Source organism: Dioscorea cayenensis, chromosome 16 (genome assembly GCF_009730915.1).
Source record: "Dioscorea cayenensis subsp. rotundata cultivar TDr96_F1 chromosome 16, TDr96_F1_v2_PseudoChromosome.rev07_lg8_w22 25.fasta, whole genome shotgun sequence".
In the NCBI taxonomy this organism is placed as follows: Eukaryota; Viridiplantae; Streptophyta; class Magnoliopsida; order Dioscoreales; family Dioscoreaceae; genus Dioscorea; species Dioscorea cayenensis.
In genome coordinates, this window is record NC_052486.1 from 16622567 (window position 1) to 16634578 (window position 12012).

Below are 12012 nucleotides of genomic sequence, written 5' to 3' on the forward strand. Positions count from 1 at the left end.
ATTCCTAGAAATTCAAGCAAAAAATAGAGCATGAAAACATTCATTGTTAAAAATTCTCATAAACTCAAGAATACAATCAATGCAACTAAGATGAACCTCCATTGGCTATGTGACCATGTATATCAATCAAAACTATTATAAAAGAGATCGTGCACTATAAAAACTCTCCCCCACACTTAAGTTGTACATTGTCCCCAATGTACACATGGAAGCTCATTCATAATGTAAATCAATTAAATTCAGATGTTGGAGAAGCAATCAAAATAATACTTCCCTGACTCCTAGTGTTGCATTTGATGAAGCTAAGTCCTTGGGAGTGTTGTTCCAATGGGTTGTGAGAGCTCACTACGGCCAAGTGCTGAAACACCTTAGCCACCTGCCCATGACAAAGTCTCAATTCCCATGATGAGAAGACCATCTGAACGCATACACGAGGGGGTTTAGTGAAGCTCAATAAAAACAAAACAACTCGAGTATATAAAAGATAAAATAATGAATACAACTCGAGATACAAAATGAAAAATAAACTCGGGAAGGAAAGTCCTTTTACGAGTATACAAAGTCCAAAATAAAATGCGAAGTAAAAGACGAGGAAAAATAAAAGCAAGTGTCGATGTCGCCCTCTGCTCTGCTCGCTGCTCCTGCTCTGGTGATGAAGTAACTCGTGGGTTATCTGGTGCCGGAATAGGAGATGGAGATGCCGGAGAAACCGAGGGGGCCTGAGGAGTGCTCGGCCGTAGGACAAATAACTAACTGACGTCTCGTTCTAAGATCTGCTGTAATGTGTGGAAATGTGCCATGAACTCCATATACTGTGGGCCCTACGCAGCCCTAATATCGGCAATCTCTACTGGGCCTCTCGCTATCATGCATACGTATCATCCCTACAGTACTCGAGCCTCTCAAAGCGATCCCACAGGGCTTGAGATGGTGAAAATATCGCAGCGGGGATGGGTCCTCTATCACCCGAGTGCTCGCCTCAGTAGGCGCCTCGAGGCTCGAGGGGCGATCGAAAGCCTTGGCATCATCTCCCTCCTCCTCTGCTATCTATGGGACCGGTAGAACCAAAGCATAAACCACCATCCGAACCCTACGGACCATGGCCATCAATCTCATCGTCTCTAGGCTCAGGGGCGCAGGTATACTCGTCTTCTCGGCCCCGCGAATCACGCCCAAGAAACCCATATCCAGAGCTAATCTCATAATGTATGGACCCGAGAAGATCACTCCCAATCTGGCATACTAGCTCTGATTTCAAATGTACTCAGCGACGATGTGCCCTAGATGGATTGGTATGCGCTGCATCATTGAATATAAGTACAGAAGCTCCTGCCGACTCAGAACACCAGTGCTATCACCACGGCCATTCACTGACCTGCTCATGATGGCATGTAAATATCGGTAGGCAGGTCAGGAAAGGTACATGGCCTTGGACACCCCAGCTCATACTGGCCCTGACCACATAATACTCTGTAAGCTCTCTGTAGGGTCAGAGCTCCAGGATAATCCTCAGTGTCTGTAAATGCCTCCTCGTACAAGCCGAACCAAACTGAAAACTGAGTGATACTCAGACTATAGTGATGTCCAAGTGCTCTAAACTGAACTACTTCGAGGTCGTCGAATCTCGAATAGGATCTGTCGAATTCGAATGACGACAGAACCTCCAACTGTAAGCTCCAGGATGGCTGGCTCTCTAATCGACAATAGCGCCTCCAACCATCCCACTGAAGCGAGGCCTCGACCTCATCGACGAAACTCATCCCTTTGCTGCAGATCTCTCGATATACTCGTGTCCAAGAACCGAGTACAGTCCGAATCAAAGTCTTGAGCGGACGCTCAAAAGCGAGCCCGATGCCTGGGGGATAGTGAGATCTCATGCTCTCGGACTCAGGGGACGACTCTCGCGGTCGCTTATCCGCTAGTTTCTTTGACCTGGATGCCATAGTCTGCAAAAATTAAAAGAGAATTGATCAAACAAGTTAATTCAACCTAGCTTCAGAAATCCACAAGGTCGTGCGAAATTTTCGCACGCCCGTGTGGATCCACGGGCCGTGAACAAACGCACGACCACGCTTCAATCTCCATAAATGCACCATTACAACGCTTTTACTTCGTTCTAAATATTAATAATCATTCTAATTGAAGAAAGTAAGCATTATTGACTAGTTTCATCGATGAAAATCATGAATTTGAGAAGGAAATCAAAGATAGGGCTTACCGTAAAGTTGAGATGAGAAAGATTTGAAAACGGCCAGAAAACCAAGCAAAATCCTTCCAAATTGGCGATATGAGGTCGGGAAACAATGTAGAAGTGCTCTCAGACAATTGGAGGATATTAGGGTGAAGAGAAACAATAATCCTTTTAAAAGGACTCAAGCCTCTTGGAGTTCTGTACATCTGTACGTGCGTGCGGAAATTACACATGCCTGTGTACCTCCACAGGAAAGCTTCACAGGGACCGGTGCACGCCCCTGTGTGCTCTCGGGAAAACACTAACTGTCTCTGAACGCAAATACACGGGCGTGTGAGAAATACCCACGCCCATGCGCCCGACACACAGGGGAAGCTGTACGCCCCTATGGCTGCTCTGGATATCCAAGAAAAGTTGCTAAGTGTTCTGCACGCCCGTGTGGAAATTCTGCACGGGCGTGGGCATTCACAAGCCTAACTCAGGATGAAGAGAGCTCCTCTGTAGAGATTTGCATGGGCGTGCGGAAATTACCTACGCCTGTGCGATTTTTACAAGGTCGTCCATAGGGGCGAGTCCACACCCCTGTGTGCTTTCAGGAAAATCTGCCTCTCTGTAGGACTTCAGGCCTGTGTGTAAATTACCCACAGGCGTGCAAGGATTGCATGGTCATTCACAGGGGCGAGTCCACACCCCTGTGCCCTCTCTGGATGAGCTCACAATATGAAACCATTGGCGTGTGTTTTCTCTGGATGCCTTAGAAAATTTTGCAGCCTCTGCAGAAAATTTCTGAACATGTTTACACACTCAGAGCCTGCCCCGATATGGAATTTATACTAGTGAAAAACATGACAAATAGCTCAAACGACCAAAACTTCACCAAATTCACATGAAAACACACGATGAACTTGAAAACCCACGATAAAATCACAGCTGAAATATAAAAAATCAAGACACCAACACTCAACAATTTATTCAAGCAACACTAAACTACCAAATTAAGAAAACAGTAAACACTTGGGTTGCCTCCCAAGAAGTGCTTGTTTAACCTCACTTAGCTTGACGTACCTTTGCTTACCTCACAGGGGCTCATACATGAAAGTTGCCCTCTTATCCATGGCTTGGAAACATGATGAGCAAAATCTCTTGAGCGTAGAGGGTGAATTGTTGGGCTTGGGACCACCTAGCAATGATTCACCCAGTTTGTTCAGTTCATGAACGTCTCCAACAGCCTTGGAGCATTTTCGGTGGCGTCTCCTAGCCCTCTTCAATTTCTGGAGCACCTTCTTCAAGATCCCGGGAGTAGATGGTACTTCTTCCGTTGAACCAAGCATGATTACTTCTTCATTGTCTTCCTCTTGTCGTATGGATCCGGATTGAACATTTCCTACATATATTCATCAACAATCTCATCAGTAGCATCTAGAAAATATAAAGTATCATCGAAATCAAGAGAATGCCGCATGGCTTCAGCAAGGCGGTATGCCAGCTTGTTATCTCTAACTCTCAAGGTTAGCTCTCTGCCATCCGCAAAAATAACCTCCCAAGTATCAAGGATACATCCGCATCCTTATTGATGTCTAGCACTATGAAGTCTACAGGAAATATATATTTGTCCACCTTGACAAGCACATCTTCAATGATACCCTTTGGATGTCTCACCGTTCGATCTGCCAATTGCAAAGTCATCTGAGGAGGCCTAGGCTCGCCCGAGCCTAGCTTTTGAAAGAAGGTGTATGGCATGACGTTGATACTGGCCCCTGAGTCCACCAATGTCATTTCTTCACCTAGATTGCCAATATTACACGGAATGATGAAGCTTCCTGGGTCTTTCTTCTTGTTCGGCGTGTTCTTTTGCAAAACCACGGAGCAAGATGCATCTAAAATCACTGAAGCACTCTCCTCTAACTTCCTTTTGTAAGTCAACAAGTCTTTCAAGAATTTTGCATACTTAGGCATTTGGGCCAATGCCTCAACAAAAGGAATATTAATGTGGAGTTGTTTGAAAAAATTCATGAATTTCTTGTACTATTCATCCCCTAGGTCATTCTTCAATCTAGAGGGATAAGGGATTCTTGCTTCAAAGGTGGGGGTGCCACCTCCTTCTCTTTGCTTGCTCCCTTCTCAACCTCTATAACCTCGGGTGTGTGTTCATTTAGCTTCTCACTCAGAAACTTACCCTCAACCTCATGACCACTTCTCAAAGTGATCGTCTTCACATGCTATCTAGGGTTGGTCTCGGTATTACTCGGTAAGCTTCCATGTGGCCTTTCCGATAGAGACTTCGCAATCTGCCCCACTTGATTTTCAATATTATGCAAAGAGGCGGTATGGTTGCGAAGTATAGCCTCAACTGATTAAAATTGTATCTGACGATTGCACAAACCAAGTTAAGGCCTTCTCCAAATCGTTCATTCGGGTCTCCAAACCTAAAACTTTGTTTTCCATGTTTGGGACTTGCTGTTATTGTTGGAAACCCGGTGGCCCTATGGCCTTTTATGGACCTTGGTTGCTCTACAAGAAATTGGGATGACTCTTCCAACCCGGATTGTAGGTATTGCTGTATGGATTTCCTTGATTCCTCATGCCATTACCCACAAAATCGACATTTTCAACTGAAAATGCATCATTAATAGATATCGGGCAATCGGAGGGAGCATGTCCTCCACCACACCCGGTGTAAGTAATCACGGCCGCTACTTTGTTCGAATTTAGAAGATCTAACTTCTTACTCAATGATTCCACTTGAGCCGCGAACGAAGTCACTACATCTATCTCATGGAGACTGGCCACCTTTTTCTTTTCCCTAGTATTCCATTAATAGTTGTTTAACCCCATTTCTTCAATTAATTAACGGGCCTCACCTGCGGTCTTGCTACCTAAGGTACCTCCTGCTGTCGCATCCAAGAGTTGCTTTGTACTCGGATTTAGACCGTTGTAAAAGGTCTGAACAATCATCTACTCCCGGAATCTGTGTTGCGGGCACTTTTGCAGGAGCTCCTTGAACCTTTCCCACGTCTTAAATAGAGACTCTAATTCTAATTATATAAAGGATGAGATCACATTCCTAAGCTTTGCAGATTTTTTGGGAGGGAAATAACGGCCAAGAAAAGCTTCTACCATCTCCTCCCATGGGGTAATTGATGCTCTAGGTAATAAGTATAGCCACTGCTTCGCTATCCCTTTCAAGGAAAATGGGAAGGCTCTCAACTTGATGGCATCATCCGTTACCCCATTTATCTTCAACATATCACACATCTTGAGAAAGTTCTCTATATGACTGTTTGGATCCTCATCGGCTAAACCATTAAACTGTGCTGATTGCTTCAACATGTGGATGAATGTCGGCTTCAGCTCGATGTTCTGAGTTGTAATCAGGGGATGCACAATGCTCGATTGTGTCCCCAATACTAAAGGTCTGGCATAATCGAATAATGTCCGCTGCTGCTCATTCTATTCTACCATGTTTTCAGATTCTTCTACTTCCAAATCAGCTAGATTAGACTGTTCTTGCACAGGTTCTTTCCTTTTTGTTTAGAGTGTACGTTCGAGCTCGGGATCTCCTTCAATAAATATTAAGGGGTTCTCTCAAGTCATAACCTGGAGCTGCACCAAAAGAAAGAAAACAAAATTAGAACGATGATAGAAAAGAAGATATGAAATAGAATGAATGAATAGGTAAGAAAACAAAGTGCAAAGTATCTCTAAACGCCTATTCCCCGGCAATGGCAACAAAAACTTGACACGTCAGTAGATGCATGTAAACCGCAAATGCACGGGTGTCGAAGTAATAATCCTAGATTAGTGGGTACCGTTGACACGTTCAAATATGTGTGTAAACCGCAAGTGCAAGGGTGTCGAAGTAATAATTACCCCAGTGAATGGGTAGTCGAATCCACAGGGAACGGAAGTATTACTATTAACCAATTCTTAGTTATCTAGTCAAAAACAATGGATATGATGAAATGAACTAATTGCAAGAGAATTAATAAGCAAGCAAACGAGCAAGAAAACAAGTAAAGGAAATCTCAATCAATAAAGATGAGGTACCCGGGCAATGCTCCCTCTAGGATCTATCATGAAGCTCACGATTCATTAAATGCTTCTAAACTGAGTCTAATGATTCGAGATAATCCAAGAACAACCTGCCCTTGCTTCCAAGCCACAGGTACTAGTCCCCTAAAAGGTCCCGGCGGAGAAATCACTCAATCTCAACACCTCACACCCCATATGACCGCAATACGCTCTAGGGAAACCTAAGAGTGAAACCGATTCCTAAGGATAGATCCAACCCTAATTCCCGGCAAAGGATCTCTACCCTACAAGGTCCCGGCGGAGAAATCTCTCAATCTCACGCCTCACGCTAAATATTGTTGCATAGAGTTTAGGGAATACGGAGATAGGAAACACTCAATCGGAAGCAAGAGGGGACACTCCACTATCTCATGACTCACCCTCTCAATCCTCTTTAACCTTGACGTTCTAAATCCAATGGAGAAATCTCTCTCACCAAGGTAATAAATCATGCAAACCAAATAACCAAAAGATTAATATGGCAAGCAAGCATTAGACAATCAAGATTAAAACTTAATCAAACTTGGAATAAATAGAAACACTAAGCAAGTCCACAAAGATGAGAATCCTAGGGTTCATAGCTCAAATACCCTCTAGGGTTTTAGCTCTCCATGGAGCAATATACAAAAACACACCATCAATGAATGAAAGTACATTAAAACCATAGAAATAAACCCCTTATATATGAGCTGATGGCCTTGATGGAGAGCTTGACGTCTTGAAGGACCCACTCCGAGCTAGGTTCACCGATGGCTTCCCTTGATGCTATGGCGGAGGAGGAATAGATCAAAGTTCTCGATGAAGCGCCTCCAAAAGCCCGCAAAGACCTCCTCTCCAAACCCCTAGCCGTCTCACCCCTCAAGAGCCGCACAAAAGATGAGAAAGAAAAGGGCAAAATGGCTATTTATAGGCCTTAGACCGCGTCATCACGTGCCCTCACGTGCCCGTATGGATTTTTCCAGCGGGTCATGAGCGATGATTAAGAGTGGTCGTCCGGGCTGCGTCCATGTGGTAGAGCTATAAAAACTTTTCTTCATCGGCGTATCTTTAAAGAGTCTTGCAATCTTCACAAAGAGAAGGAACATGAAGATGTGGCTGCCTTTTGTGCCTTTCCAACTAGTGAATTGACTTGAATCTTCTTGGAAGTTGGCACACATCTCCACGTTTATGAACTCCTCTCGTGTCTTGGTCCTTGAATTGAACAAGAACTCCCAACATTGTGCCTTTATAGCCTATCTTTCTTCTTTTTTACTCTTCAAGGCATTCACAACCTATATGCATAAAAGAACACCAAATACACAATATGAGACATAAAGCATGGTAAAAATGATGCTCAATGCATGTAAAACATATATAAAAATATGTCTACTCAAGCAGTTATCAACCGTATCCACAGGGAATAGGGAATAAAAACACTTAATTTGTTTCTCAACTATGTGAAAAGTCAATAGCGATATGTATGACAAGATTCAATTCTCAAAAGTAAAAACAACAAGAAAGAGAGCACAAGTAAAGGAGAAGGTAAGACAATCGATAAAGATGGGGTACCTAGATATTGTTCCACATAGGATAATCGTTTCAAGTACAAGAAACCTCCATTATGCTTCCTAATTAATGCAATAGTGAGTTGTGGTGATGGTCTTGTGGAGAGTACTCTACTCGTCGCAAGGGTCCCTTTTTCCGGCCTAGGATACATCTCGCCAGATTAGTGCCAATGAAAGCTCTCCTACTAACCTTCATCCAAACGATGCGTGATGTTGGAGCCATAGAACCTCTCCAAAGCCCTAGCCAATACCTCTCAAAACCCTAGCCGCCACCCTCTCTCAAGTTGGGGAAAGATGGAGAAAAGAATGCTAAAATCAGGGCTGAAATCGGCTTTTAAATGGCTGGAATTAGGAATTCACACGCTCGTGTGAGTGCCCCTGTGGATTTTTCACATGGGCGTGTGGAATTTCCACACACCCGTGTGGATTCTCTGTTTTCCTATTTTCTCGGCCGGCTGTGAACATTGCTTCTACAGTATTCTTACTACAGTTTTCTACAGAACACTGCTACAGTGACGGCCCGAAATACTCCCGAATCCATGCTTTCATCGAGATAACGTAAACTGGCACACGTTTATGTCATGGTTCGCTTTGCTTCTTTAATAACGGGCATGTTGGTGGAGATTTTGTTCTATAGTTATGCTAACTCGAATACGAGGAGGTTGGCACACATTCCCGCATCTCAATCCTGACCTATGTCTTCGCGTTTGAACCTTAGCAAGATTTCCTCCAAATTGGTTCATTACGACCCACATTGGCTTCTTTCTCTCATAATCGGTCTCACAACCCTACCTGCGTGAAAGTAACATGAATACACATATATTAGTGTTAAAACCTGAGATAAGTAATGCTCAACACAAGGAAAGAACACTTCATATTCTTATCGCATAAGCACTTATCAAACCATATTTGGTGTGAGGCATGAGATTGATAGATTTCTCCACTGGGACCTTGTAGGGGGTTTGACAAATGCCCTATTGCGTATGTACCGCAAGTGCATGGGTTTGTCGAAATATTAATACCTCGGTGAGTGGGTTGTCAAATCCACAAGGAATAGTGTTTAGAAATGCAAAGATTGCTATTTAAGTAGAGTGAAGATGAATCAATAATGATGTGAATAAGAATCAATGCAAATAGCAATAAAAAAAGAAGAAGGAGGCGCAAATAAAATATATGAGAGGCAATCGATGATAAATGGGACACCCGAACATTGCTCTCACCCTATGACTATTGTTTCAAGTGCAAGACCAATCATTATGTTCCCTAACTAATGCCTAATGAGTCGTGGAGTTCCTTAAACACACGGTCCCAAAACTTAAGGTCAACCGTGACTAATCCTACACTATTCCCTGGTGGAGAAATCTCTCAGTCTCAATACCTCACACTGTGCTGCGTTGCTTTAGGCTCTAACCCTTTGGTCCACGACTCATTAAAATAGATCTAACCCTTTGGTCTAGGTGACTATTCCAAGTGATAAACCCTATTCACTAAAATAGATCTAAGCCTTTGGTCCAGTGAAAGACTCCTGGTCACAAATAAGCCCCAAATACTAAGGATTACTTCAATGCTTCACTCTGTTGCTTGCGCAACTAAGCACCAGTGGAAATCATCTCTTAGCACTTCACTCTATTGTGACCGCAAAGAACTAGTGGAACATAGAGGTAGGATAATTCATGCCGGAGGGGAAAGGGGATGCTCTGTTACCTCTCGACTCACCCTTTCAACCCTATCTAATCTAGTATTATCTAACCCTCTTGGTGTGTCACTCATCCACAAGGATTACCGAAATTGATTCTCAATCCTAGTGTTACTCTAAGGGAAAATATACTCAATAAGCATTCAATATTCGAACTCAATTAAAACATCAATTAAAGGAAGGATAATAAAAAGTCAAAGAAACAACATCATCCTAGGGTTTACAAGTCCAATTACCCACTAGGGGTTTAGTTCTCCATGGAGCAAAATACAATCAATAATGAAATCCAAAGTAAAAATGAAGTAAATTGCTATAGTGATTTGCTACACTGTAGATTACAAAATATAATCCATAATACTCCTGAATCCATACTCTTCAACGAGGCAACATAAGAAGGCACACGTCTATGCTGTAGATTGCGTTGCATCTTCAAATACAAGCACATTTAACGACAATCTTGCTAGCTTTGCACAAGTTGGAACACATGAGTGTAATTGCCTTTTTGCCCCTCCAATTTGCATATTTCCTTGAACACCACGGAGGTTGGCACACACTCATATGTCTTTGAGCACAACTTGTGTCTTCATATTTGCTCACTCTAAGATTTCATAAATTAGGTGCACTCACAATCTACTTTGGCTTCTTTCTTCTATATTTTTCTCCACTACTCTACATCCACAAAAGAACACAAATACACATGCATTAGCGATAAAATATGAGAAAAGTAATGCTCATCATAAGAAAAGAATACTTTGTATTACTAATACACAAGTACTTATCAGGGTTTGGGATCCTTCACTAGGAAATAGGGTTGGATCTATCCTTCAGAATCAGATACACCTTTTGGAATCTCTACAGTGCTTTGCGGTCATATGTGGCGTGAGGTGTTGAGATTGAGCGATTTCTCCACCGGGACCTTATAGGGGACAAGTATCAGTGATTTGCAGGTAGGATCTGATTATATTTTAATTTCCATGACTTAACTTACTCATCATAGAAAAACTTTGCATATCTGGTACCTATTACATAAATCCTAGGGGGAGCATTAACCGAATACCCCAATTTTACTGATTGATATCTCCATTTATTTTACCCTTGCATATTCATCTCCAGTATTCATTTCTTCACGCATTAGATCACCACATCATTCCATTTATCATTAGGCTAGATAGTAGAGAAGAAGTTAGTACTAGTAACCCTGTTCCCTGTATACTTGCGATACACACACGCAATTCGGATGAGTGTTATCTTCTCGGGATAGAGTCTAAGAACTCTGCAGAGAAACACATGCTCGTGTGGAAATTACCCACGGGCGTGTGACCATCACAAGGCCGTTTACAGGGGTATTCACACACCCCTTTATCTTCTCGGGATGAGCTCTGAACGGAAACACACGCCCATATGAAAATTTCACATGGCCGTGTGTCTTCTCTGGATGACTTAGAAAAAATGACAAACTCTACCAAAAATTTTTGCACACTTATACACACACACAGACTGCAATACGATGAAGAACTGACCAGAGAATCATGGAAAACATGCTCAAACAACTAAGAAACTTTGCCAATCACAATTAAGCACACTAAAATACCAACAATCCACTAGTAAAACACAGCAATAGCATGTAAAAGATCAAGACAACAATACTCAAGCTCTTATTTATCCAAGTACTAAACTAAAACCTAGAAAAATAATAAAGACTTGGGTTGCCTCCCAAGAAGCGCTTGTTTAACGTCACTAAGCTTGATGTATCTCTTCTTTACTCATGGGGGCTCATAAATGAAGGTTACCCTCTTACCTACAACTTGAAAGCATGATGCACATAATGGTTTTAAGGTAGAGGGAGAGTTATAGAGCTTCTTACCACACAAAAGTCCATTACCCTTACTCCATGCTTGCACATCCCCATTAGCCTTGGGGCTCTTCTTGTGATGTCTTCTTACTCTTTTCATCTTTTGGACTATCCTCTTCCTGATCCCCAGGGTAGGTTGCACCTTGTCCTCTAGAACAAGTATCAAAACTTCTTTATTCTCCATCTCTTAATCTAGCAAGTTCTCAAATGGGTCCGAACACATCAGTTCTGCACATATTCATTAATTAGCTCATCAGTAGTGTCGAGAAAATACAATGTATCATCAAAATCAAGAGAATGTCACATGGCTTCGTGATAAGTGCTTAAGTAGACATATTTTTATATATGTTTTACATGCATTGAGCATCATCTTTATGATGGTTTATGTCTCATATTGTGTATTTGGTGTTCTTTTGTGCAATTAGGTTGTGAATGCCTTGAAGAACTAAAAGAGAGTAAAGATAGGCTATAAAGGCATAATGTTGACAGTTCTTGTGCAACTCAAAGACCAAGAAACTAGAGGAGTTCATCAATGTGAAGATGTGTGCAAACTTCCAAGGAGATTCAAGTTGATTCACTTGTTGGAAGGGCACAAATGCAGTCACATCTTTATATTCCTTCTCTTTGCGAAGATTGCAGGATCTCTTGAAGGTGCATC

The 12012-nt window shown here is 42.4% G+C and overlaps 1 non-coding gene across 1 annotated transcript; it reads left to right on the forward strand.

Moving 5' to 3' along the window:
* The first annotated feature begins 5156 nt into the window (after positions 1 to 5156).
* Positions 5157 to 5263, forward strand: LOC120279782. The gene has a single exon (XR_005542084.1). It is a non-coding gene; the product is annotated as a small nucleolar RNA R71 (small nucleolar RNA).
* Positions 5264 to 12012: the final 6749 nt, after the last annotated feature.